Genomic DNA, 24,841 nt, shown 5'->3' with positions numbered 1-24,841 from the left:
GACAATCTAAAGCCCATCTATGCAAATCATTTGAGGTATCAAAACATCAAGACTTTCAAAGATTTGACCGTACTAGGGACAAGGATCGAAGATGACATTCGTAAAGGGCTCTTGTCCAAAACGATAGGTTGTGGATATCAAGGCTAAACAAGTCGTTCTAATGGCTCTACTAGCAAGACTGATTAAGTTAATCTCCTTGAGCCACCTAAAAAGAGTGCACCTCCGAGGAAATTCACAAATCTAGGGGACACATATTCCAAAGCTCTGAAAATATTGATAAAACTCGGGAAACTTCAACCCATAGGCCCTACGCCTGAACCAGAAAAGAAATCCAAGTTCTAGGATGAGAATTCATGCTGCGAATACCATAGAGGTAAGGGACATGATACATAGAAATGCTACAAACTGAAAAATGTACATCAAGACATGATTGAAGACGGTCGCCTACCAATACCACCTGGAGGTAAGCCTAACAACCCTAAGAATCCTCTTGGAGTTCTAGTGATTACAAATGAAGAATCTACCATAGATTGTTCACATATCATTTCCCCAGTCGAAGACAAAGTTCATGCAATAGAAAATGAAGGGAACTACTCCACCATTTCCCCAACCATCATTGATTTCATCGCATGGGCAAAAAGTGTGGATAGGCAAGTCTTGGAACTAGAGAGTGCATTAGCAACCTTACGTGGCCCCAACGCCACACCTAAAGAACGTGCACCACTAGTTTTCTCTCAAAACACCACAATGCAAGAAGTAGTAGCCATGGTTGATGAACTAGTCGACCAGATTATCCAATTAGAAGCTGAAATCATAAAAATGAGGGAACTTGCTACCATCAATGGAATATGGGCTGACGATGACGAAGATCTGTATCTCACCGAACACTACTTAGTCAAAATCAGTGAGGAAATAGTCCAGAATTGTGAAGATCAAGATGTGGAGCACCTCACTCGTTCAGGGCGCCCATACCAAAATACTTCTCAAAATGGTCCCATAGCAAACGGTCCAACCAATGTAGGCACACCAAGTGACAATGAAGAAGGCTCTACTGACCATCTACTAACGCAACTACAAAAGACAAAGGCTGATCTTTCAGTCTGGCAACTAGTGTCAAGCTCATTCCCACATCGCCAAGCTTTGCTGCAAGCTTTGGCCAAACTAAATGTGGCACATAACTCCACACCCGACGACGTGGTCAACTTGGTCTTCCAAGAATCACCAAAGCTAAGTAATCCTATTACTTTCTCGGATGAGGATTTGCCACCCTTCGGTGCTAGTCATAACTTGGCTCTTTATATCACCGTCATTTGCTTAAAGAAGAATGTGTCAATGACCTTAGTAGATGATGGCTCCGCGGTCAACGTCATACCCTTGAAAACGGCATACAAATTGGGCATGAAATAATCAGATTGGACTCCTACCAATCAAGCTGTTCGCGCATATGATGGTACACGACGAAAGGTGGTGGGACTTGTTGACCTAACCATAGCCACAGGGCCAATTGAACGAAAGGTCAATTTTCAAATAGTGGACATCGAAGCATCCTTCAACATACTTCTGGGAAGACCCTGGATTCAGGCTTCCAAAGCGATAACATCCACACTCTACCAGGAAATCAAAATCCCACTAGATGGTAAGGTGGTGACGATCACTTCGTCGCCCATCAAGGCAATCATCGAATTGAAGTCAAGCAATCAAGTCCTTACAGATCCAGTGCATGAACTTGGGGGCTTTCACATCATAAACGTCATAGAGAGTGAATTGGCACCATTATACTTCAATCCCTACTCTAACCTAGTGGTCAACCACATACTCAAAACCCAGGGATACTTCCCGGGAATACCTTTCAATCCTATCCGAAGGAGCACCATTGCCCCCTACAAGGAGGGTAATTCACAAAGAATACCCCTTGGATTAGGATAGAAACCCACCAAAGAGGAAGTTCTCGAAATGCTCGCTCAAATTCAAAACCGTAAGAATGTGGGAATTCAAATGCGACCCTATCTCCCCACCCTAAATGGATACTTCGTTAGGGAAGGAAGTCAAGAATTCTTTCATGGATTTCCCAAACCTTGGCATTATCTCAAAAGGAAGCTAGCCGGAATCGAGATCTTTCACAATTGCTACTTCATTCCTCCAGAAACGGTTCCTACTGTCAAGACTCGTCAAGCACCTTGCCTAGACGAACAAACCGTGAGCCTACTATTTGGAGAAGATCGATTTGTTAGAGCCGCATTAATCACAAAATCAACACCAATCAGCAGAAAGGATGGAGAAAACCGATAAAGTGGACAAACAACCAAGGAAGACTCTTCAAGCTCACTACTGGAGAAGGAGAGATGTTCAAAGGAGAACTAGAAGACGATGAATTCGAGTCAGAGTCGGAGTCGGAGTCAAAGTCAGAGTCTAGAGAAGTTCTTAGAGAGTCTCCTCCTGTCGTCATCCCCACTCCCCTCGTTTCTCCTAGCCTAGTGTCGAATAGCAACAGTAGTTCGGGAAATGTCCCAACTGCTGTCCTTTTAACGCCACTGACCACAGATCAGATGGCTTCTCTGTTTCAACTTTTCTCAAATCTTAATATGAATAAATCGGGTTCTGCTTACTCTTTGTATTATCTTGAATGCAATTCTATTTACGATGATGATGAGGATGACCCAGACCCTGACTCAATCGAGATACCTCCCTACATAGCCCAAAGAAATACTATAAGAGGGGGAAGGGGGACCCATGATAGAAGATACTGAACTTATCAACGTAGGAACTGAACTAGAACCCCAAGAACTTAGGATAGGGACAACCCCGAGCCCCACCGAAAGGGCCAATTTCATAGACCTCCTACACGAGTTCAAAGACGTTTTCGCTTGGTCCTACAGAGATATGTCAGGGATCGACATGGAGATTGCGGAGCATAGAATCCCAATCAAACCAGGGTTCAAACCCGTGAAGCAGAATCTTCGACGAATGAGGACAGAATGGGCTCTCAAGATCAAAGAAGAAGTCGATAAACAATTCAAAGCTGGGTTCATCAAAGTTTCCGAGTACTCAGACTGAGTGGCTAACATAGTACTCGTACCCAAAAAGGATGGGAGAATCCGTGTTTGTGTTGAATTTAGAGACTTAAACAAAGCAAGCCCTAAGGATGACTTTCCTCTACCACATATCGACATATTAGTGGATAATACAGCGGATCACGCATTGTTATCCTTCATGGATGGATACGCGGGATATAACCAGATCAAGATGGCCTTAGAGGACATGCATAAGACCGCCTTCGTCACTCAATGGGAACCTACTGTTACACGGTCATGCTGTTTGGGTTAATCAACGCCGGAGCTACATACCAACGCACCGCAACTACGCTCTTACATGACATGATGCATAAAGAAGTTGAGGTATACGTAGATGACATGATTGTCAAGTCCAAAGAAAGAGAGGGACATATTGCGAACCTTCGCAAATTCTTTTCGAGGCTACGGAAGTACAACATGAGGCTCAATCCTCAGAAATGCGCATTCGGAGTGACATCTGTCAAACTCCTGGGATACGTGGTTAGCCAATGAGGTATAGAAATAGACCCTTCAAAGATCAAAGCTTTAATCGAAATGCCGCAACCTCAAACAGAGAAAGAAGTTAGGGGATTCCTAGGCAAGGTTCAATACATAAGTCGATTCATATCGAAACTCATCATGATCTGCGAACCTATATTCAAGAAGTTAAAGAAAACAGATCACGCCATGTGGGATGATGACTGTCAGAAGGCTTTCGACCGAATCAAGGAAACACTAGCCAAACCACCAGTGCTCATACCACCTCAATGGGATCAACCTCTTGGTTTATATATCAAGGTAACTGAAACGGCCATGGGCGCCATGCTAGCTCAAACTGTAGGAAAAGAAGAAAGAGCCATCTACTACCTTAGTAAGAAGTTCTTGGAGTACGAGTGCAAATACACACCACTCGAGAAGACATGCCTCACTCTTGTGTGGGCAACAAAGAAGCTACGCCACTACATGCTTAGCTACTCCGTTAAAATATTCTCCAAAATGGATCCTGTCAAATACCTCTTCGAGAAACCCGTTCTCAATGGACGTCTAGCGAGATGGAATTTGATGCTCTCTGAGTTCGATCTTAAATATGTACCTTTGAAAATCATAAAGGGGCGCGCCGTTGCCGAATTCTTCGCAGAAAATCCAATCAATGATGCACAAACGATAGACACTTGGTCATTCCCGGATGAGGATATACTCCAAACAGATGTAGACTCATGGGACCTCTATTTTGATGGAGCATCGAACTTGAGAGGATTTGGAATAGGGGTGTTGCTCATTTCTCCTGATGGCGAGCATACACCAATCTCTGTCAAACTCGACTTCGAGGTGACAAATAACGCTGCAGAATACGAAGCCTATCTCATTGGATTACAAGCGGCAGTAAGTTTAGGCATCAAGAATCTTCGAGTACACGGAGATTCCTCTTTGATCATCAACCAAGTTACGGGATCTTGTAAAATCCGAAGCGAAAGCCTGGCACCTTATCAAGCCAGGATAGACCAAGTAGCCCAATTCTTCGATCAAGTAACCTACTTACATCTACCTCGAGAAGAAAATCTATTTGCGGATGCTCTTGCAAAACTCGCATCTTTGATTAACATGCCGGATAGTATGGTAGAAATGCCTTTATGCATCGAACGACGATCAGAGCCCGCTTATGTGCACCAAATCACCGATGAAGAGGAAATTGCGGAGGAACTCTGGTTCCAAGCAATCTTAAACTTCAAACTCAACGGCACCTACCCACCAGAAATGGACAAAAGGGGACAACGCACTATCCGCTTACTAGCTTCCCAATACGTTCTCATGCAAGGAGAGCTATATAAAAGAACACCTCTTGGTGTAATCCTACGTTGTCTTGATCATTCACAGGCACGAAAAGTGATGGAAGAAGTCCATGATGGAGAATGTGGCCCTCACATGAGTGGACCCATGATGGCAAAGAAAATCACACGTTTAGGATAGTATTGGACCACGATGGAATCTGATTGCATCAAATATGTGAGACATTGCCATAATTGCCAAATCTTCGGGACTGTGCAACATGTTCCTCCCTCATTACTTTAGACCATGACGTATCCCTGGCCATTTTCTGCTTGGGGAATTGACATTATCGGCAAGATCACTCCAGCCGGAACAGGAGGTCACTGTTTCATCCTAGTAGCAATCGATTATTTCACCAAGTGGGTAGAAGCGGCTTTCTACACCAGTCTTACAGCCAAGAATGTGGCAAAGTTCATACAAACCAATATCATCTGTCGATATGGTTGCCCACATGAGATCATCAGTGACAATGGATCACATTTCCAAGCTGAGACTGAACAATTGCAAGCCAAATAAAAAATCAAGCATCACCACTCCTCGCCATATAGACCACAAACCAATGGCGCGGTAGAGGCGGCGAACAAAAACGTTGTCACAATTCTCAAGAAAATGATTGACAATTATAGAGATTGGCCGAGCAAGATACCCTTTGCTTTATGGGGATACCGTACATCCGTTAGGACGCCCACTGGGGCTACTTCTTTCTATTTGACCTACGGCATGGAGGCCGTACAACCAGTCGAGCTAGAAATACCATCCTTGCGTATTTTACTCGAAAGTCAAATACCCGAAGCCGATTGGAAGAGGGATAGATATGAAGAACTCATCCTCCTGGATGAATGAAGGTTACGTGCATTACATAATGTGCAAACATATCAGGCGCGTATCAAACTAGCCTTCAACAAAAGGGTTAAGCCAAGGAACATCAAAGAAGGAGATTTGGTCCTCAAATCCGTTAGGGATCTTTTACCTGTCGATCCACGAGGAAAATTCAAACCCAATTGGGCCGGGCCATTCCTAGTCAAGTCCATACTTCCAAGGGGTGCGGTTAGGATCACAGAACTAGAAGGGAACGAATTTACCAACCCAACAAACCTTGACCAGTTAAAACGTTATTATGCCTAGAATAGGAGCAAAAACGCGCCTCGCGTAACCTCACGTGTCGCTCTTGTGGCACGAAATAAACGGCCCCTGGCCAAGCTGAATCAAGCTAATGTCATCTTGCTCTTGCATTTTGACAATTTGTCATTGTCATATCATTAAACAAACTAAATTTCATTTTCGGAGTAAGTAAAGTACATGCTTATTTTTCTAAGTTCATTACAAGCTCTTGCTTAGAACAATTATTCTTTTACATTTACTCGAACTACGCGCAAGGGTTTGATTTCATTTTTTAATGAATACGTAGGCAATCCTTCACGGGATACAACCCACTTAATCGCTTTAAATGTAAATAGAAGGACATTTGCAAATGCATTTGAAATTCGACAAGAATAATGAAAAGAAAACCACAACGGTTTCATAACCATTCAACCTCTTTTATTTCATTCATAATAATAATACGTTACATAATAAAATCATAATAAAAATAAATAGGCTAGGATTCTAAAAACCCCACCTTCTTATTACAATAATAATAATAATAAATAATAATAAAAGACATAGGCTACTCTTCCATTTTCCCTTTGCCTTTGTCTTTCTTATCATACTTCTTGTCGCGACCTCGAGCCGGCTGCTCCTGCGCCACTTCCGTCCTAATCACCAATGGTCTCTCTCGTGGTCTTGCTTTGCCATTCTTGCCAACCACCATCTCGACGGCAGGAGAAGTCTTCGGTTTCTTCGAAGGATAAATAACTCGAAACCCGGCTTCTTCCTCTCCTTCAGTCAGATGCTTCTCCTTCTCCACTTCGCGAACCTTGTAGTCAACAGGTTCATGCTTCCTCAGTCTCTCGCGCTCCTCTGGAGTAGCAGCCTTCCTCCACCGCATATAGGAATCTGACACCCATAGAGCACTGATAGAAGAATTCAAGAACCAAATGTTCCTCTGAGCCCATTTGATGGCCCACTCTCTTCGACTCTCACTAGTAAGCGCCACGGCAGTCTGCGGGACAGTGTCAAGCTTCAGGATCATCTGCTTCAATCCAACCTGCCTCATCAACCTCTCCGGGAAGATGCATATCATAAACTCCAAGCCGGGAATGCGAACAGCTCGGATAGGATCCAGGGAAGATACTCCAAGAACAGATTTGAGGTGCCACCATGGTACGATCAATCTAATTAAGGGGCCATCTTCACTTTTCAACTTGTTTTCCAAGTAGTTGCTGATAATAGGAAATTTGTCGTCCACTTCCTATACCAAAACAATTTATAAAACCCGAAAAAGGCGTAGTATTTAGTCGGGGTCGAACTCAAGGACGGCGGGGGTTGCTACAATGTTCAATTATGAGTCAAGTTTAATCAAATTTAAGAGTAAAGGTTTTGGTTATAATCACTAGAGCAAAAGACAAACAAGATGATGATAATGAATACGGTTAATTAAAAGCTAGGGCTTTCGGGGTCATCAATATGGTCTAGGGGCAAACATGAAGATCAAAAAGGGTCAATGGTGAGAGATTAACCTAAGATGAAGAACCAATGTCTTGGGTATCTTAAGGGTGGCTACTAATTTTCATTAAGTATCCCTCCTCTCCTAACATACATCAAGACTCCCAAAAACTTTCATTTCAAAGGAGAATTAAGCAATAAATGAGGAAAGGCCAAAGCTTTCACTTGAGCAAATCAACAAACACCTTGAGTGCATTGAATAGGAAAGTTAAACAATTTCACCAAAGACCAAAATATTCAAAGAATCATGCCCACAATTCCCATAAAGAATCACCCTAAACCCTAGAAGGGATCTACTCACTCATGTTAAGGGAAATTATGCTAAATAGAGAAGAAAAGCAAACAACACAAGGAGAAGACATAATGAAGGTTGTAACAAAATCAAAAGACAAAGAAAATGTAAACAAATGATAAACAAGTAAAAGGAAGGAGAGAAATTATACCAACAAAAGGAAAGATGGAAGCTTGATTGATTAATAAGAAGGAAAAACCCTTCAGAATCCCCAATACAAACTTCAACAAACAAGTGTAAACAATTGACTATTACTAGAACTAACTAATTCTTGCTAAATATTAATAATAATTATTGAAAGATTAGAACTTGATTAAGGAGATATTACAATAAATATGGAATGTTTTTTAGATCTAGGGTTCTGTGTAAAGGGTTTAAGGAGAGGGGTATATATAGGTTATACAAGGATTAGGACCGAAATTGGAAATGGGCTTTGAAACACGTATATGCACTCCCGGCCGGTCAACCGGCCGCCGGTCATTTGACCGGCTGGGAGATCTCTGGAAGTTTTGGACAAGTTTTGAAGTCATCAGGTGTGCACGGCCGGTCAACCGGCCGCCGGTTACTGACCGGCTGAGGCACCCTTGACTTCAATCTTGACTTTTGGCATTTGGAGGAACTCCCAGCCGGCTAGCCGGCCGCCGGTCATTTGACCGGCTGGGAGATTCCTGTAACTTTCTTCACTTCTTTGCATTTCCTAAGCTCAAATGTCCTCCCAGCCGGTCAGCCGGCCGCCGGGCCACCGGCTGGGGATGCTTCTTCACAATTATTCTTTCATTTCCTTGTAGATGTACTCCCTGCCGGCTAGCCGGCTGCCGGCCTACCGGCTGAGGGTACTCCTCAGCATAATCCCCTTCATCTTTCATGCAAAGCTTAGAAATCCCGTCTTTCTAGCTTCGTTTCGCCCGTTCCCGCCTCAATTTCTGCAAGGGGGCCAAAGTGTCATAGTAAAGGGAATCGGGACTAGAAACGAGAGTAAAGGGGGTACAAAACCGCCTTAAATGGGGTCGGATATGCATGAAAATAGAGGGAAAAAGAGTGCAAAATGGTCCTATATCAAACCTCCCCACACTTAATTCTTACTCGTCCCCGAGTAAGCCCTTAAACCAAATGTACAAAGCATTATTATGATAGATATGGAGAGTGGATGCACAGTATAAGCATCACTCAACTAAACTACTACTTAAGCCGATCGAGTATTAGCGCACTCAACGCCCCTTCAACTCACAATTTGACACCCATGAGGGGAGGGTGCCCTATTGCAAGGCAAGTTGGGTCTTGCTACAAAACTTTTGACACATTCATCATGAAAGCACGTAATCAACAAATAGAATGCATCTAACAAAATGATCCACTTTCCTCATCTAAGTGGCCGAATTTTTCAAACAACAGAACACGGTTTAGGTCGGGAGTACCGTCTCAGAAGTGCCAATTGAGGTGCCAACCCCCTAAATGTGACAAAAGCAACCCTTTGTGTGACCAATGCTCAAGAAACAAATTCAAGAGCGGGGAAAGGGAAGAAAGGGCAGGTCCGCCGAGAATTACAAAACCAACACATGATTCAACCAAAGGACCCATGACTAAGGGGACCAAGGCAACGACACCCTCACGGTTTTCACTCGTCACTCAATGAAAGAACAAGGTGATTTTTGTGACAAAAAGTAACCAAAATCACTCAACTAACTCGACTAGCGAAAACGTGCCCGCAATCTAATGTGTAACACCGTCCTATGTCCAATGAAATGCAAACAAAGGGAAAAATGCACAAAACATGAAGCAAGGGTTACAATGGGGCTAAGGAGAAGGTCGAAACGGGATTGGTGCAAGCACCGTTTGGACATGTGGGGTTCAAATCAAGAATCGTCGACACATCACATCCCATCTCTTATTGCAACACATGAGACACGTCTATGCCCTAACATAGCATTGATGACCAAAACCATGCAAAAATTGCATAAACCCAACTCAAGTAGGAAAAATTTGATAAAACTCCTTTTATTTCAACAAATGGTAACGTCTACACCGTAACAACGACTCGGTTTCCCAAGTTATGCAAAAATTGTGTAAACCCGACTCATTTTGGAAAAACATCAATTTGCCCCCTTTTTATTTAGCAACGGCTTTTTCTACCCCTTTAAATGATGAGTAGGGGTGTTGCTCGCCTTTTTCTTTTCCTTGACAACAAACAAATATTTACAACATAACTCATTTTTCTTTTGATTTTTCATGACTTTTTCACTTTTCTATTTTGTTTTTCATTTCTTTTTCCCTCTTATTTTATATACAACACCAAATGTAGACAAAATTTCGACCCAATGGACACGTACTTCGTCCATCACCAAATTCCGACTCCACCACCTAGACACTTCTACAAATCATGACCCATTCTTGATTAAGGAGGGGTGTTTTGGGATGTAGCTCTTTTAGTGGGTATGCCAAAAGGAATAGGCTAAGGCTCAGAGGGGTGAATCAAAAAGGAAATCAATGCAAGGGACGAAACTAAGCTAATTTGGCTATTGTGAGGTTCATAAAACTGATTTTTGCTTCATATCATGTGCACAAAAATATAATGCAATTTCGTGGTCTAAGGACGACGCGACACACTTATGCGTAATGATGTGACACGCCTCGCGAGGAGACCTACTCTCAAACCTAGATGAGGGCGGGGTATGAATGTACCCGCCCTAGGAGGCTCTACCCTTACCTTTGAGTAGTTAAGTCGAGCCAAAGGTCTAGTCTACGGCCCTAGGTCTCACAAGATCGGTCTAGACTCATTGGTCAAGCCCTCCTTCCTCGGCTAACTAAGAGGCCACGGGTGCGAGTCACGAGGAGGGGGAAGGCACAATTGAGCACATAAGTTCATCATGGGGGTACTTGGTTCCCTTCCTTTGACCATGTTCTTTCTTAAAAGCTTATTTACAAACTCAATGCAAAAGAAAGAAATGCAACAAGTATTTACATGTGAACAAATGCATGCGGAAATTCAAACAAACATGAAATGAAACGTGCAACAAATTGGCTAAACCTAGCAGCACATCAACACCAAAATTCCAAACGGTCTCCCAAGGAGACACCCAAAGCAACAAAATTCCCATTCTCCTTCAAAATATCCAAGATACTAAAAAGAAAGAATAGTAAAAAGGAGCAAGAGATAGGAAGGATTATACCAAGCGGTCTTCAAGCTCCTTTTTGCCTCAAGTGGTCAATGCGCCGAGCCAAAAGGTTAGACAAAACATATATAAACAATGCAATTTTTTTTCAAATTTTCAGAAATTTTTCAATTTTTAGGCATTTTCTTGAATTTTCTTAAATTTACAAGCATTTACAAATATATACAAATATTCACAAGAGTGATATTTCCCTCCCCACACTTGAGATGTACATTGTCCTCAATGGACAAAAGCATAGGGAGTGAAGAGAAAAAGAAAGGAACATATTTTTTTGATTTTTGATTTTTCAAAGGGAAAATAACATATTTTTGTGATTTTTGGTTTTGAAAAATTAAAAAGACATATTTTTGGGTTTTTGATATGAGAACTCCCTCCCCACACTTATTTATTTACATTACTTCCAAATGGAAATAAATGTGTGGAGGGAGTACAAATTAAAAGACATATTTTTGTTTTTTTTTTAGGCCCTCCCCACACTTATTTATAGACATGGGAGGGCAAATTAGTGAAAGAAAATAACATGTTTTTGGTGATTTTTGGTGATTTTTCAATTTTTAGTTGGTTTTTATTTTGAAAGTGCAATGCATGCTCTATTCTATATGCAAAATTGAAATGACAATGCAAATTATGCTAAGTGAATGCAATTACTAAATGTGACAATATATTACAAGATTGAAATCTAATGCAATTCTATATGATGCAACTAAATGATCTATCAACTAAATGCATGCGAAAAATTTAAACATGAATGAGAAATTTGGATAAAAGGGAGAAATCATACTTGTCATTTGGAAGAAGAAGTAGAGCCCGCATTACTAGGCTCTACTCCAAGTCATCATCACCATCACCGTCTCCATCTTCATCTCCATCATCATCACCTTGAACTCCCCCGAACTCGGAGTCACGGATGAAGTCGTCCGTGTTCAAGTGGACATCCGAGCTAAAATCCTCCATGGCTTGGCTCATACCAACAAACATCTCCGGGTGCCCTCCGGCACCACTAGACCCGCCCTCTTGGAAGATTGAAGGGGCACCCCCGAACCACCTCGCGTCATGTCCCTCCCCTTGGGTGGTAGGCGGGGTGGGAAAGACCGGGGCACTAAAATAGTCGGGCCGCAAGTTAATATCGCCGTACTTGAAGGTCCCATCTTCCGGATGTCCACCATCCGGGAATAAATAGTAGGAGGGGTGAAGGCCGGTGGGGTGTTTGTATTGGTTCCTCATAAAATCATCATAGACCGGGAATTGACCAAGAGAATGGTCATAGTAAATCCGGTCAAGTCTTTGTTGAAGGCCATGCCGCTCATTTGCGGCGTTTGTCATATTAATCTTCATCTCCGCCATGAAGGAAATGAGGTCGGCATGGAGAGGAGGCGATTGTTGTTGGTGTTGACTGGAGGACCCCTCTCCTTGTTGCAAGGGGCCGGGGACAAAAGGAGAAGTCGGTGTGGCATACCGCAAGGTAGACCTTGCGGGAATGATGGGTCGGCCACGAGCATAGCGAAGATTAGGGTTAATTTGTTGGGGGATGGAGGGATCTTCAAGATTTTCAATCTCAAGCAAGTAATATTCTTGGTTGGGCACTACTTTCATTTTGTCGGGGTTGGGAAGAGGGATAGAATTCCGATCAACTCCATCAACCCGAATTTGCCAATAGTCTAGGCCATCATTCGGGTTGGTCTTCAACCAACCGAGATTGTGGTGGATATAATTTTTGAACAACATTGTATCACCAATCATAGAACGCAAGCCACCCAAGTTGACCCTCCGATTGAGCCTCTTCAACAAATGGGTGATGAGTCCACCCACGACAACGGCCGTATTAGAGGCCGGAGAATTGCTAAGCCGTTGTAAAGTAAGGGCCAAATGGTGGGCAATGTCAATTTTGAAAGTAGTTGGGTTGGAACGAAGGTAAGAGCCGAGAATTTCCAATTCCTCCGTTCTGAAATTATGATTTTCCTCTCGGCCAAAGATGGTCCAACCTATGTACCTATGCCAAACCCGGATAGCCGCATTGTGGACAGTGTTGGCGGCTCTCTTGACCCCCTTAACATCATCTAAACCCGTAATAGCCTTCCATAAGGCCCCATGGTCAAATGTCTCGGGTGCCTTGTGAGGAGGGCTAGAGTCAAGCCCAAAATGGGATGCGAAGGTCGGAAGGGTCAAGGAGTAGTCCTTGTTCATCAATCTAAAGTGCAAAAAGGCTACCTTTTGGGTTTGGCGATGTTTGTCAAGACGGAGGGAGCTCAAAAACTCCCAAGTAAGACGGACATAGGTCCGCTCATGAATTCCATACATCATTTTCATTCCCACCCCATCAAATAAGTCAAGAGTGACTTGATCTAATCCTAGTTCCCTCATAGATTGCCTATCAATAAATCGGGTAGGGGTAATGGGGCGCCGTTTGAATAGAACGAATTTACCTTTCATTGTTATGGAGGTGAATTGGAGATCCGGGAAGTCGGGATCGGAGCTCATGTCGGTCGCCGCCGCCGCTACCGCCTCCGCCTGCTCTAGTGCCAAGTCCCCTCTCCTCACTCTTTTCTTTGGGGCCATTTTGTGAGATTTTGATGGTGGGTGAAAGGTTAGGAAGGAGGGTGAGGTGGTTGTTGGGGTTGTTGGGGGTTGAGGTTGTGGTAGGGGGGTGATGGAAATGGTTGATGGTGGGTATGAGGGAGGGAGGTTAGGGTTAAGAGTGAGGGATGAGAGAAGAAGGAGTCGAAAAAAAAGAGGGGATTTGGGTGATTTTTGTTCTAAAAACACGATCAGTGTGCTCCCAGCCGGTCAGGAGACCGGCCGCCGGTCACCCGGCTGGGAGTTCGTGTAATTTTCAAAAATCTCGTTAAGGAATCAGAAGACTCCCAGCCGGTCAGAAGACCGGCCGCCGGTCACCCGGCTGGGAGAACACCCATTTTCCATTTTCTTCATAAATGCATTCCCGGTAGGTGAGCTTGCCGCCGCCTACCGTGGGACTTCCTTCTTAAGACAACTTGTTGAAAATCCCTCCTAAAGCGTACCCCACCGGTGGACCGTCGCCGGCTCTGCCGTGACTTCCTTCAATCCAATTTGATACATTTCCTCACATATACGCACTCCCAGCCGGTGGACCGGCTGCCGGCCAGCCGGCTGGGACTACCTTTCCTCGTGTTTTCTTCAAAAATTCCAACAAATTTACAGGAACTTCCCAGCCGGTCAGAAGACCGGTCGCCGGTCACCCGGCTGGGACTCCCTTCATCATGATTTCTTCAATAAACCCCTTATTCCAATTCCCATCATTTATTGGCCTCGTTTTCTGTGCTTTCGACTTTCAAACCCGACTCGGGACGTCGGGTAAAGGCCAATAAATGGTCAAACGCTTGTTCATCAAACAAAAACCCCAAATCTTCAACAATCATGACCGACAACAATCAAATTGACAAGTAGTATCCATCCAAAATTCCTCAAATGCTACCTAAATGCATGATATATACAAATGGTGGTTCTTGTGGAACTCCACCAAACCAATTCATTTTCAAGAGTTTCAACTTTCCCTTATCTTGGGGAGGGGTTCCCCGAGATAGAGTACTTCAATTGGACCTTTGTTATCGCCGTCGTAGTAACGCTTTACTCTTTGACCATTCACCCGAAAGGTACCTCCCTCCTCGCTCCAAAGCTCAAAGGCGCCATAGGGGAATACCTTCATCACTTTGAAGGGTCCGGAACACCTTGACTTGAGCTTACCCTGGAACACCTTTATCTTGGAATTGAAGAGGAGAACGAGGTCTCCAACACTTACCTCTTTTTTCATGATCTTGGCATCGTGCCATTTCTTCGTTTGATCTTTGTAGATTTTGGAGCTCTCATAAGCCTCCAATCTCAACTCTTCAAGGTCATTCATTTGGAGAAAGCGCACTTCTCCGGCGGCATCAAAGTCAAAATTCATTTCTTTAAGAGCCCACCAAGCCTTGTGCTCCAACTCCACGGGCAAATGGCAAGCTTTTCCGTACACAAGCTTATACGGGGTGGTGCCAAGCGGTGTCTTGAAGGCGGTTCGCAATGCCCATAAGACATCCGGGAGCTTTTGAGACCAATCTTTCCGGCTCTTGTTGGTGACCTTTTCCAAAATAGCTTTAATTTGGCGGTTAGAAACCTCCACTTGCCCACTAGTTTGAGGGTGGTAGGCAAGTGCGGTTTTGTGCCGCACACCATGTGATTCAAGTAGAGCCTTGAAGGTACTCTTGCGGAAATGAGATCCACCATCACTTATAACTACCCTTGGCGTTCCGAATCTTGGAAAAATCGTGCCTTTAAAAAGCTTCATTACAACCTTGCTATCATTGGTGGGGGAGGCAACCGCTTCAATCCATTTGGATACATAGTCCACCGCAACCAAGATGTATTCATTTCCACAAGAGTTGGGAAAGGGTCCCATGAAGTCTATGCCCCAACAATCAAAAAGCTCAATCTCTAATATGTTAGTCAATGGCATCTCACTCCTCTTCCCTATGTTCCCGACTCTTTGGCAAGCATCACACGATTTAACCAAGTGGTGAATGTCTTTGAACATGGAGGGCCAATAAAACCCACCTTGGAGGATCTTGGCGATAGTTCTAGAAGTGGCCAAGTGTCCCCCGTAGGCGGAATTGTGAACCCGGTCAACAATTTCTAAGCCTTCCTCTCGGGACACGCATCTCCGGAACATACCATCCCCACACTTGCGAAACAAATGTGGGTCATTCCAAAAGTACCTTCTAGCATCATTTCTCAACTTCCTCCTTTCTCTTGGCTCCATTTCATCTGGCAAGAAACCGCTAACAATGTAATTTGCAAGATCCGCAAACCAAGGAGTTTTGGCGGTAACTTCCATGAGTCCATCATCCCGCAACCACTCATTTATGGGTCCACTCTTGTCTTCTATCCCATGGTCTTCAACGGTCAATCTAGATAAGTGGTCGGCTACAACATTTTCCGAACCGGCCTTATCTTTAATCTCTAAATCAAATTCTTGAAGAAGAAGGACCCATCTCAAGAGCCGGGGCTTTGCATCTTTCTTTACCATCAATTGTCTCAAGGCGGTGTGATCGGAGTAAACCACCACCTTAGACCCAACAAGGTATTGCCGAAATTTTTCCACGGCATGAACAATTGCCAACATTTCCTTTTCGGTAGTAGCATATCCACATTGAGTTTGATCAAGAGTCTTGCTTGTGTAATATATCACATGATGCTTCTTATCCACAACTTGCCCAAGAACCGCACCAACCGCGAAGTCCGAAGCATCACACATTATCTCAAAGGGAAGATTCCAATCCGGAGACCGGATTATCGGTGCCGTGACTAATGCTCTCTTCAACCTATTGAAAGCTTCAAGACAAGAATCATCAAACACAAAGGGGGAATCCTTGAGGAGTAATGAGGTTAGGGGCTTTGCTATTTTTGAAAAATCCTTGATAAAACGCCGATAAAACCCGGCATGGCCTAGAAAACTTCTCACTCCCTTGACATTGGAAGGGGGTGACAAGTTCTCTATGACCGCAACTTTGGCACCATCAACCTCGATACCCCTACTAGAGACAATGTGACCGAGTACAACCCCTTCCTCTACCATAAAATGGCATTTTTCCCAATTGAGGACGAGGTTGTGCTCCTCACATCTCTTCAACACACTAGTCAAGTTCTCTAGACCATGATCAAATGAGTCTCCATGGACACTAAAGTCGTCCATGAAGACTTCCATGCTTTTCTCTAGAAAGTCCGAAAAGATTGCCATCATGCACCTTTGAAAGGTACCGGGCGCATTACAAAGCCCGAATGGCATCCTCCGGTAGGCGTAAACTCCTATTGGACAAGTGAAGGTCGTCTTCTCTTGGTCATCCGGGTGGATGGGAATTTGGAAAAACCCGGAATAACCGTCTAAGAAGCAATAGTAAGCATGCCCCGCGAGTCTCTCTAGCATTTGGTCAATGAAGGGAATTGGGAAGTGGTCTTTGAGGGTGGCGGCATTGAGCTTGCGGTAGTCAATACACATTCGCCACCCGGTCACGGGTCTAGTGGGTAGGGTGGTGCCATCCTCTTGTTCAACCATTTGTAACCCCCCCCCCCCCCTTTTTAGGTACCACGTGGACCGGACTAACCCATTTGCTATCGGTTATTTGGTATATAATACCGGCCTCTAGGAGTTTCAACACTTCATTTTTCACCACCTCGGCCATCTTTGGGTTAATCCTCCTAAGACCGTCAACCTTGGGTTGACTCCCCTCTTCCAAAACTATTCTATGCATGCACAAACTCGGACTTAAACCTTTGATGTCATCAATGCTATACCCAAGTGCTCCTCTATGAGTTTTCAAGATTTCCAAAAGCTTCTTTTCTTGGGACTCACTTAGGTTAGCATTAACGATCACCGGATAGGCCTCTCCCTCACCAAGGAAAGCATATTTGAGTGAGGGAGGCAAGGGTTTGAGTTGTACCTTTGGAGGGAGAAAGCCCTCCACTTTCTTTAATAGCTCCTCATCAACTTCGTGATCCTCTTTCATTGCCTCATCATGCAAAGAGATTTGAAAAACCTCTTCCATCTCCGCCTCTTCACGGGCTACTTCATGCACTACTTCATCAATTACCTCGATTGTGCTCAACCTTTCTATACTTGGACCTTTCATCAAATTTGGCAAGTTAAATTCAATTTTGTTGCCCTCAATTTGGAAGGTTAGCCGCCCATTCTTCACATCAATGAGTACTCCTCCGGTAGCCAAAAATGGCCTACCTAGGATGATGGGAGTGTGGCTATCCTCCAGAATATCAAGGACAACAAAATCGGTGGGAATCAAAAACTTTCCAACCTTGACGGGCACGTCCTCAAGTATCCCCATAGGGCGCTTGACGGACCTATCCGCCAATTGGAGAGTCATGGTAGTGGGAGCCAAGTTTTGAATGCCAATCCTTTTTGCAACTTTCAAAGGAATAACACTAACACTTGCTCCCAAGTCACAAAGAGCTCTAGAGATGGGAACACCGCCAACTACACAAAGAATGGAAAAGCTTCCCGGTCACCAAGTTTAGTGGGCAATTTGTTAAGGATATGAGCACTACATGCTTCTTCCATAGCCACTATTTCTTGGTCACCCAAGACTCTTTTCCTTGTCAAAATGTCTTTTAAAAATTTTGAGTAGGTTGGCATGTTCATTATCACCTCCGTAAAGGGTAGGGTAACCTCAAGTTTCTCAAGCATATCACAAAATTTGGCATACTTGAGGTTTTCCCTACTCTTTATGGCTCTTGAAGGGTAAGGAATTTTAGAAACAAGTTGGGAATTGGAAGATACCTTTGGAGGAGCCGAACTTTTTGTTACCTTTTTAGATTGTTGCAAAGGTATTTCTTCAATAGCTTCCTCCTCATAAGGGAGGTCTTCCACATATCCATCAACATCCTTGTCCACTTGAATTCCTTTTCTAGTCAAATCTCCACAAGCTTTCTTTCCTTTGGTGTCTTCTTTAGCTTTACCCGAAACCTCAATGGGTGAGCTTTCTTCTTCATCATCCATTTCTACCTCATTCCCCTTGGGATCTTCATCAACTTCCAACTCAAGTTCTTTGTAAGGGTCCTCAAGCTCTAAACCACTCCTTAGCACTACCGCATGAGCATGGTGGCTATTTGAGGCATCTTTGGAGCTTTGTCCTTGAGCCAACAAACCACCGGGTGGCCTTTGAGGGTTAGCCATAGCATGAGAAGCCATCCTAGATTCCATTTCCCTCATGTCCTTAAGAAATGTAGCTCTCAAGTTTGCTTGTTCTTGTTGAGTAGCTTTTGCAAAGTTAGCTATCTCTTGGCTATGTTGAAGTTGCATGTTCTTAATCATCTTCAAAAGCTCCACTTGAGAGAGCTCACCTTGGGGTTCTTGATGAGGTTGGTTGGCTATGGGTAAGGGGAACCCATAGTCATATCTAGCATTGGGACCTTGGTTGTTGTTTTGCCCCACTTGGAGGTTACCTCTCGGACCATAGTTATTGAAATTCGATCCTTGACCTTGTTCTTGAGACCCTTGAACATACCCTTGCCCAAATCCTTGATTTGCTTGATTCACTTGATTCCCTTGGTAAAACCCTTGGTTGCTTTGGTTTCCTCCAAACTCTTGGTGCCCTTGTTGTTGGTTGCCATAGTTTTGGGGTGGATTGTTGCTTGACCATTGGTTTTGATTTCCAAAATTATTTCTTGGGTTTGGGAGAATTCCCCTTGGTTGAGCAAAACCGGGTGGATTGGTTTGGGTTTGTGGTTGGAGATGTTGGGGGTTTTGAACATTGGTGCTTTTGTAGCTAAAGTTGGGGTGGTTCCTTAACCCGGGGTGGTAGAAATTGGTATTTGGATTGTAGGTGTTTGGGTTGTTGTAAGGAGGCCTTGGTGGCCTAGGATTGTTGTTGTAGCTTTGAAAAGCGTTCACCTCTTGGGTATTCTCTTCATAGGCACCATTGTAATTGTTCCCACACAAGTCATATGTATGGCCACTTCCTCCACAAAGTTCACAACTCGCAACTTGAGCAACTTCTTCCATGGGCGGCCCATAAGAGGTCGCGGCTTGGTTCACTTGATTCTTTGAAAACTTCTCAAATTGCTTTGTGAGCAAGTCAAGCTTGGCATTTGTCTCGGAGTTGGAGGAGTTTTCTTTTGGAAACTTCCCATTTCTCCTTAACATGTTTCCTCTAGATCCGTAATTTGCTTCCGAATCCACCATTCTTTTGATCAACGTCATCCCCTCTTCATCACTCAAGTGGTCAAAACCTCCCCCCGCGGAGGCATTTACCATCTCCTTGGTTCTTGGTAGTAAAGTTTGGAAGAAAGTTTGAGTAATGTACCATTCCGGTATTCCATGGTGGGGGCAACTTGCTATCAAATCTTGGTAACGGTCCCAAGCCTCACCTAAGGACTCCCCATCCTCTTGTTGGAACGTATGTATCTCGTTGCGGAGCATCGCGGTCTTTGAGGAAGGGTAGTACTTGGCCATAAATTCTTGGGCTAAGTCATCCCAAGTAGTGAAAGTATCCGGTGGGTGAATGTTCAACCACCGGTCCGCTGCCCGTCAAAGAAAAACGGAAACAACATCATTCTCAAGGTGTCTTCGGACACCCCATTCTTGTTCATCATTGATACTTTCCTCTTAAACTTCCGGAGATGAGCATGGGCATCCTCCTCAAGATGACCTCCAAACAAGTCCTTCTCAACTAACCCGACTTGGGCGGGATGCATTTCAAAGTTGTTTGGGGCCAAGGTGCCAAAATTGATGGGATTACATGAATCATTATGGTTAGGCCGGTTGTGATCTCTAAGAGCCATTTGTGGTGGGTGGTTTGGTTCTTGATGTGGTGGTGTTTGAGGTGGGCTATTGTAATTAAGGAAGTTATGAAAGGGATTCTCTACTAAAGTCTCAATTGTGGTATTTGGTTGAATCGTAGTTGTTGTATCAAAATTTTGTGGGATGTGTGAGTTTGGTTGATCAATGTTTGCTTGGGTGGAATTATTCCTTACTCTTTCGAGAGTCCTAGTCCTCAAGGTTCTAAAGAGCCTTTCGGGGTCGGAGTTAAATAGAAGAGCTTGGTGATTCCTCCTAGGCATACACTTAACGAATCATAAGTCTCCTAGTGTTTTTACACACTAGGGAAAGGCAAAAATCTCACACACTCTACAAACAACAATCAACTACTTAAAGCAAACTAATAATTGACACAAGATTAAAGCAAAGACTCTAAATAAAACTAAGCATAACCTAACGCCATCCCCGGCAACGGCGCCATTTGATAATAGGAAATTTGTCGTCCACTTCCTATACCAAAACAATTTATAAAACCCGAAAAAGGCATAGTATTTAGTCGGGGTCGAACTCAAGGACGGCGGGGGTTGCTACAATGTTCAATTATGAGTCAAGTTTAATCAAATTTAAGAGTAAAGGTTTTGGTTATAATCACTAGAGCAAAAGACAAACAAGATGATGATAATGAATACGGTTAATTAAAAGCTAGGGCTTTCGGGGTCATCAATATGGTCTAGGGGCAAACATGAAGATCAAAAAGGGTCAATGGTGAGAGATTAACCTAAGATGAAGAACCAATGTCTTGGGTATCTTAAGGGTGGCTACTAATTTTCATTAAGTATCCCTCCTCTCCTAACATACATCAAGACTCCCAAAAACTTTCATTTCAAAGGAGAATTAAGCAATAAATGAGGAAAGGCCAAAGCTTTCACTTGAGCAAATCAACAAACACCTTGAGTGCATTGAATAGGAAAGTTAAACAATTTCACCAAAGACCAAAATATTCAAAGAATCATGCCCACAATTCCCATAAAGAATCACCCTAAACCCTAGAAGGGATCTACTCACTCATGTTAAGGGAAATTATGCTAAATAGAGAAGAAAAGCAAACAACACAAGGAGAAGACATAATGAAGGTTGTAACAAAATCAAAAGACAAAGAAAATGTAAACAAATGATAAACAAGTAAAAGGAAGGAGAGAAATTATACCAACAAAAGGAAAGATGGAAGCTTGATTGATTAATAAGAAGGAAAAACCCTTCAGAATCCCCAATACAAACTTCAACAAACAAGTGTAAACAATTGACTATTACTAGAACTAACTAATTCTTGCTAAATATTAATAATAATTATTGAAAGATTAGAACTTGATTAAGGAGATATTACAATAAATATGGAATGTTTTTTAGATCTAGGGTTCTGTGTAAAGGGTTTAAGGAGAGGGGTATATATAGGTTATACAAGGATTAGGACCGAAATTGGAAATGGGCTTTGAAACACGTATATGCACTCCCGGCCGGTCAACCGGCCGCCGGTCATTTGACCGGCTGGGAGATCTCTGGAAGTTTTGGACAAGTTTTGAAGTCATCAGGTGTGCACGGCCGGTCAACCGCCGCCCGATTCTTGACCGGTGAGGCACCCTGACTTCAATCTTGACTTTTGGCATTTGGAGGAACTCCCACCTAGCCGGCCACGGCCATTTGACCTACTGGGAGATTCTGAACTTTCTTCACTTCTTTGCATTTCCTAAGCTCAAATGTCCTCCCAGCCGGTCAGCCGGCCGCCGGGCCACCGTCTGGGGATGCTTCTTCACAATTATTCCTTCATTTCCTTGTAGATGTACTCCCAGCCGTAGCTAATTCTTGCCGCCCTACCTACGAGGGTACTCCTCAAAGATAATCCCCTTCATCTTTCATGCAAAGCTTAGAAATCCCGTCTTTCTAGCTTCGTTTCGCCCGTTCCCGCCTCAATTTCTGCAAGGGGGCCAAAGTGTCATAGTAAAGGGAATCGGGACTAGAAACGAGAGTAAAGGGGGTACAAAACCGCCTTAAATGGGGTCGGATATGCATGAAAATAGAGGGAAAAAGAGTGCAAAATGGTCCTATATCAGTTGCACACTCGAGTGAAGTCCACCATGTAAAGCCTGGTCCTCATTGCAATCGAACGAGCATGGTAAGAAGGAACATTAACTGGGGGCTCGATCAATCGAAGACGCTTCATAAGCCAGACCTACCAAAAACGGGTATTAGAAAAAAAAAACAACAAAAAACCGAAAAAAAAACGAAAAAAAAGAGAGAAACGAAAAAAGAAAAGTACTCTTTTACCTGCAAAATAATGGGACTTCCCAAATACGGTAGGCCGTGGTTGGCTTTCATGTTATCCAAGCCCAATAGGATCTCTCCTAAACACAGGCAAGCTGGGCTCCTGCGCAGCTCCATTTGCTCAATCAGCTCAAAAGACGAGGGTCGCCCCTCATGTCCTCATCAACATGCCATTGAAGGACATATACGTGCAGTAGGCAAAACCCGAAAGCCCTTTGCCTTGAAACATAAGAAACAGTAGGATCAGCCTTATTGTTGAAGCAATCGATGAAATCCAACATTCGCACTCCTTTAGAGGTCACAAGACGGTCAACATCAACTCTGGCCAATCCAAGCAAGTCTCTAAACTTATTCTTATACCCTTGAGAAGTGGAGGGAATAGCAGCCAAATGTTCCGGATCCCAATCACCAATCGCAGCAATCTCCTCAGGAAATGGGCAAATGTCTCCTCCAGGAAAGGCAAATACGTGATGATTAGGGTCCCAATAGTCAAGACAAGCATCGAGAAACGGTTTGACTACCTTGATCAATTTCAGGCTCAAAAGCGCTCCAAATTATAAGCACCCATGTCATACTTCTCCACACTAGAGAACTCATTTGTCCACTCTTTTAGATGAATTTCAAGAGTATTCATGATGTAGGCTTATTTTGGGAGTTTTTGTGTAATAAGACGAAGAAAGACGGAAGAATTATGTGAATAAAACCCCCTTCGACGTCTCTATTTATACTAAAAGTTGTTTCCTAAAATCCGTCAGAACGGACGCACTGGGGAACAGGCGCAGCAGGTGCTGCGCCTCTTCGAAGGGACGCAGCTCTTGCTGCGCCTCTTCCTCAACTCTTTTTCTGCGCTTTTCCGCGTTGGATCTTTCCTAAATTCCTCAACGAATAATTTCCTATTCATACAGGTTATTATTTTGGTAAATGCGCCAGGTTACCATATTTCGTGTTTCCTAAATCCGCGGGCACGCATCTCGAGACGATATCGACATTTTCGTCATTTTAGCACACTTATACATTTCTTTTTAATTTTCTTTTTTTCGGGAATCATTTCACCAATTTAATTTCATTTATTCTTTTTTACATTTTTGATATTTAATTATATCATTTTTTTGAACTTTACATTTCTCTTTTGCTTTTTTTTCCTTTTGGGGAAAATCATTTCACTCTCCATTTCAAACTTATATGTTTTTATTTTTTTCTTTTTTTAGGGGGTAACCCTCCTTACCGTCCGGTCATTTCCGACCAAATTTTTGCATTTTTGCCATTTCCGACCAATTTTTTGCATTTTCATTTCTGGTCGTACTTTTTTTGCATCTTCGAGTCATTGTTTTGCGCTAATTTAGGCCATATGTACAAATATATGTTCTGTGTGACTTCTGTGTAAATTTCGGCAGCATGACGGCGTAAACCGTCATCTACCAAACCTGTTCAAACATCTAACCTGCAGGTACAAATAAAACAACCCAGCAGCAAAGGCACTCAGACCATCATATATACAACCAAAAAAGGGATATGTACACTAAACTGGGGGCTCGAGCCCCAAAACAAAATCCAAATGTCCGAAAATGTATAAATGTACAAAAATACAGCCAAAAACAAGAAGCAACAAGAAAGCTACTGCTCGTCGCCGTCTAGCTCAGCAACTCTCGCTTCGAGCTCCCTCAGCAAGCGAGCCGTCTCCTCTCGGGACTGGGAAAGCTCTCGCTCCACATCGCGCTCCCTCTGCAAACAACAAAGCTGACTCATGTCAATCATTTCAAGCATAAAGGAAAATTAGAAAACTCAAAAATAAAGTAAACGGAAGGTTCATACCTGACGTCCTTGGCCACCAGCAAGTGCCTCGACGGCGGTAGCCCGCAGCCGGTTGGCTACCCTCCACAAAGCCATGAACCGGGATGGCGCGACCTGCATTTCAAAATGAAAAATATTTAGTCATGGCAAATTCAAGCTTTTGGATCAAATTTTGATAGAAATGGTTGGAATTTGAGAGAGTAATTGAGATTTTGTGTTTCGAATAAATGAAATGAAACCCCTGTTTCATCGGGTTTTTACGCAGAAAAGACACGCCCAGGAATAGACGCAGCAGGTGCTGCGCCTCTTCCAAGGGACACAGCTCTTGCTGCGCCTCTTCCTCAGCTTTCCTTCATACGAGTTTTCAAAAATTCGTAATGAGTTTGTTATTTTTGTGGGCCCATCCTTGGTGCGCCTCTTCCTTGATGCTACATCACATATTTGGTCCGTTTGACGTATGTTCTTCACCCGGATCCACATCCTCTAAGCCAACAACAAATTATCGCCT

At 43.5% G+C, this 24,841-nt stretch overlaps 1 non-coding gene across 1 annotated transcript; it reads left to right on the top strand.

Moving 5' to 3' along the window:
* Positions 1 to 19,777: 19,777 nt before the first annotated feature.
* On the top strand, positions 19,778 to 19,884 carry LOC141635305 (small nucleolar RNA R71). Its single transcript, XR_012540003.1, has one exon. It is a non-coding gene; the product is annotated as a small nucleolar RNA R71 (small nucleolar RNA).
* The last annotated feature ends 4,957 nt before the right edge of the window (positions 19,885 to 24,841 follow it).

Source organism: Silene latifolia, chromosome Y, assembly GCF_048544455.1.
Source record: "Silene latifolia isolate original U9 population chromosome Y, ASM4854445v1, whole genome shotgun sequence".
Taxonomy (NCBI): Eukaryota; Viridiplantae; Streptophyta; class Magnoliopsida; order Caryophyllales; family Caryophyllaceae; genus Silene; species Silene latifolia.
The sequence above is the reverse complement of the archived record's forward strand: the minus strand, read 5'-3'. Positions and strand labels throughout refer to the sequence as shown.